This window comes from Gnatocerus cornutus, unplaced genomic scaffold, assembly GCF_029298725.1.
Source record: "Gnatocerus cornutus isolate USDA-ARS CGAHR unplaced genomic scaffold, icGnaCorn1.1 ctg00000342.1, whole genome shotgun sequence".
Lineage (NCBI taxonomy): Eukaryota > Metazoa > Arthropoda > Insecta > Coleoptera > Tenebrionidae > Gnatocerus > Gnatocerus cornutus.
The window spans coordinates 25,001-29,518 of NW_028275661.1; the positions used below are offsets into that span (position 1 = coordinate 25,001).

General features: G+C 48.8%; 2 non-coding genes across 2 annotated transcripts in view; both read right to left on the reverse strand.

Annotated features, from left to right (window-relative positions):
- LOC148165382 (large subunit ribosomal RNA) overlaps nt 1–2,047 on the reverse strand; it is a 4,039-nt gene extending 1,992 nt beyond the window's left edge. The window contains exon 1 of the ribosomal RNA XR_015771529.1: nt 1–2,047. This exon is cut by the window's left edge and continues 1,992 nt beyond it. This is a non-coding gene — a ribosomal RNA (large subunit ribosomal RNA).
- A 658-nt stretch (nt 2,048–2,705) lies between these two features.
- LOC148165383 (5.8S ribosomal RNA) lies at nt 2,706–2,862 on the reverse strand. The gene has a single exon (XR_015771526.1). It is a non-coding gene; the product is annotated as a 5.8S ribosomal RNA (ribosomal RNA).
- Between the last annotated feature and the right edge of the window lie 1,656 nt (nt 2,863–4,518).

Consider the following 4,518-nt stretch of genomic DNA (forward strand, 5'->3'; position numbering starts at 1 on the left):
GGGTCCTTTTGGGTTGCCCCGACGAACTCTCTTTCGAGGGCCCGAATTATAAACGGTTCCGCTGCCGGGTTCCGGAATAGGAACCGGATTCCCTTTCGCCCATCGGGTGTGTGCACAATTCCGTACGTTTCCGTCAACAATTGCGAATTGCGACCAACGACAAAAATCTACACCACATCAACATCGGCTTTCGCCTAGGGCTTAGGATCGACTGACTCGTGTGCAACGGCTGTTCACACGAAACCCTTCTCCACGTCAGTCCTCCAGGGCCTCGCTGGAGTATTTGCTACTACCACCAAGATCTGCACCGACGGCGGCTCCAGACGGCCTCACGGCCAGTCCTTCTGCGCTCACCGCCGCGACCCTCCTACTCGTCAGGGCTTCATGGCCGGTTAATTTAATAACCTGACCGCACATGCCTCTGACGGCCGAGTATAAGCACGACGCTTCAGCGCCATCCATTTTCAGGGCTAGTAACTTCGGCAGGTGAGTTGTTACACACTCCTTGGCGGATTCCGACTTCCATGGCCACCGTCCTGATGTCTTAAGTTACCAACGCCTTTCATGGTATCCCATAAGCGTCGATTTAGGCGCTTTAACTCGGCGTTTGGTTCATCCCACAGCGCCAGTTCTGCTTACCAAAAATGGCCCACTTGGCACTCTGATTCGAGTCTCGCGGCTTCAATAGTTCGAGCAAGCCGGAGATCTCACCCATTTAAAGTTTGAGAATAGGTTGAGGCCGTTTCGACCCCAATGCCTCTAATCATTCGCTTTACCGGATGAAACTCGTATGCTATGAGCGCCAGCTATCCTGAGGGAAACTTCGGAGGGAACCAGCTACTAGATGGTTCGATTAGTCTTTCGCCCCTATACCCAGTTCCGACGATCGATTTGCACGTCAGAATCGCTACGGACCTCCATCAGGGTTTCCCCTGACTTCGTCCTGACCAGGCATAGTTCACCATCTTTCGGGTCCCAGCGTGTACGCTCTTGGTGCGCCTCTTCTCGCAATGAGAACGAGACGCCCCGGGAGTGCGGGGCGGCAGCCGTAACGACCGCCCATCCTCCCTTGGTCCGCGCAAGGCGGACCTTCACTTTCATTGCGCCTTTAGGTTTAGTTAAATCCCAATGACTCGCGCACATGCTAGACTCCTTGGTCCGTGTTTCAAGACGGGTCCTGAAAGTACCCAAAGCTATAGCGTCGCAGATCGGCGTTTCAACGAGGTCTGTCCGAGAACACCTCAGCGAACAGCCACCCGGGGACGGGACCGGCACCAGGTCCGATCACCATCACGACGGGCGCGCTTGCCGAAGGTCGGACGCTAACTGTGTAGCGGCCCCGCGCCATCTGTATACCGTCGAGCGAGCCGATCGGGAAACACCACGGGTTCATTCGGCGAACGGCGAACCGTCCGAACGAGCTCCACCGCGGGCCTTAGACCGGCACTCAACGGATCGCGACGTCCTACAGGGGGAGAAGTGCACGCGTTCGACGGCAGATCGACAAAACGAAAGGTGCAAACGACGCGTACGCCATCTGTCACACGATCGTCCAGCGCCGCCATCGAGTCACGCTGAATCTCCCCTTTCGACCTTTCGGGTTTCTCAGGTTTACCCCTGAACGGTTTCACGTACTATTGAACTCTCTCTTCAAAGTTCTTTTCAACTTTCCCTCACGGTACTTGTTCGCTATCGGTCTCGTGGTCATATTTAGCCTTAGATGGAGTTTACCACCCACTTAGGGCTGCACTCTCAAGCAACCCGACTCTGAGGAGAGATCCTCCCGTTATCGGCAGCGGTCGCTACGGGCCTGGCACCCTCTATGGGCTGTGGCCCCGTTCAAGATGGACTTGGACGCGCCGCACGATCTCGGGATGACGGATCCTCCCTAACACCACATTTCCCGGCGTCCGGTTTCGGCCGCGGGATTCGGTGCTGGGCTTCTCCCTGTTCGCTCGCCGCTACTGAGGGAATCCTAGTTAGTTTCTTTTCCTCCGCTTAGTAATATGCTTAAATTCAGCGGGTAGTCTCACCTGCTCTGAGGTCGCATATGAAAAATAAAAATTTTTCATTCGGTCATTTCGACGATCACGACACGTCTCCCATTCCTTGCTATACGTGTTCGTCATTTTTCTTTTTAAAAAATGGCTAAGTTTACAGAAACGCTTACGATCTGACGTCTGTCGCGATTTGCATTACACGTCTCGGACACGACGACCGTCTATAACGTTCTCAACCTTAAAACGCCATTTTTTTTTTTTAAATGACGACATGTTGAAGAAATAGGACGTGCTACGCCGAAAGACCAGCCAACAACTACAACAAGTAGTAGTTGGTCGCTTTCGCGTCTTAAGATGTCGCGCAAATTTACTCGCTGCACGAGAAACGCACACAAACACACGATTCTACGACACACCACGCAAGAACATGTGCCGACGTAAACACTTTCGTATTTATGATTCGCAAGGTGGACGTCCGACGGACTTTGTAAAAAAAAATACAAAGCATACCCGTCCCGTCCTTTTTGACGAAAAAACACGCTCGAGTAAACGTCTCGGCACACGTTCGAGGCGTGCGTCGTTATATCGTGACGTAAGTGACGATCACGTACATTAATGAGTACCTATTCGACGCGTCGCAACACATCCAACACGCTCCGACGTTTTCGTCCGAAAACGAAAACCGAGCAGTCTTTGAAATTGACACGACCCTCAGCCAGGAGTGGTCCGGGAACATTATATCCGAGGACCGCAATGTGCGTTCGAAATGTCGATGTTCATGTGTCCTGCAGTTCACAAGTTGACGCGCAATTAGCTGCGTTCTTCATCGACCCACGAGCCAAGTGATCCACCGTTCAGGGTAATCTTTTTAAAATTTAAACGCTCGTTCCACAAGAACCCCGATCATGCCGATCGTCCAGCTGTCTATACACGTCTTGCAAAAATTTTTGCGTACGTGCGTACATCCGAAACGAAAATGATCTTCGTGGTTCCGAAACGTGCCACGTCTAAAATTTCGGTGTTGTGGTATGGATATTTATGATTCTCGCTCTTAATTGTCTTTCGTCCGTACTTTCTCGTCTGAAAGGGAACGCGATCGTCGGTCTCAGTTTTACGCGTACGAAAAAATTAAAAAAAATATTAACCCAAACACAAATTTGTATCCGCGCACCGAAAAAGAAGCACTTTTCTTTTTCACGCGGTCTCCGCTTTTACACGCAAAGTACGAGCATGTATGTGTGAAGATGGGACATGTTCGATACGATTTTAATTAGGAATTTGCCAATTTCCTTTTTCTCAGCAATAATTTTAATAAATAATGCTGCTTTCTCTCATAAACTACATTTTCGGTAGTTTTCCTTTATTGTGTCTTTCATTTAGTGTGCGTGTGTGTGTGTCAAGCACTTTAAAAAGTGTGACGAAGAGACGGTTTTTGATCGATCGGAATGAACACATCATTACATCATCGTACTCGTTATGAAAAAGCGAATTAGTATCCGCCGTAAGCGAAAAGAGATTTTCGCGGGCGGTCTTTGTGTTCGTGTTTCAATTTTCTTTCTATATTTTTTCGTCGCCAAACCGAAGACAGATCGTGAATTTTGACGAAAAAATTTATAGACGTGCCAGACTGAGCGTCTAACATAAAATCCTCAAGTTTACCGTTCTATATCGTGACTTAATGACGATTGACGGTGTATATAATTTTGAAATGGTGCAGTCGTACGCTCCGTAAAGAGAATTTTACCGTTTCTAACGAAATCACTTTACCACATCTACCAAAAACATTAAAAAAGCAAGGTGTGATGTGTGTGCGATCGCTCGTTTAACGGCGCTTTCAAAAAACTCTTTGAAGCGTCTAACGACGAACATCATTCACGCGAATCGTAGAATCGGGAGCGTTTCTCGCCGGTCCCGTAGCCGGGCGTAAATCATTTAAAACCCACGGTGTCGTAACCTAATTCGACACCTGCGATTTTCTTCTTTCTCGACTACTCTGCTACATCCTCTCCGTGTGTCCGAAAAAAGAGGACTTCTAACGTCTTTCGACTTTCGCGGTGGAGTTCACAACTTTCCGCGATCCGGTCGAAAAACCGAAAGCGTCCCTCCTTCTTTCCATCATTGGAAAAGATCGAGAGATAGTACAAAAAAAATCAAAAAATCTAGGTACCCGAAGAAACAGCCGTATGCCCGAGCGAATTCGGTTTTTCTCGTTCAAAAAAGGTGAAAAACTCGATCGCAAGGACCGGCGCTGCGGGCCAGCGTAACGCTATTGTTTTTCCGAATATGTACGATTCGTAGTTCAAAACGTCGTACACACGGTGTTTCAAAAAGAAACAAGCAACGGCACGACAAAAGATCGTGCCGTCGACTCCATGTCATCGACGACGGTGTTGTAAAAACATAAAGTGTACATCGACACGATCAAATGAAAATGCATAATAATAAATTATACATATGTCAAAATTCGTGTGTACGAGGACACGTTAATGATCCTTCCGCAGGTTCACCTACGGAAACC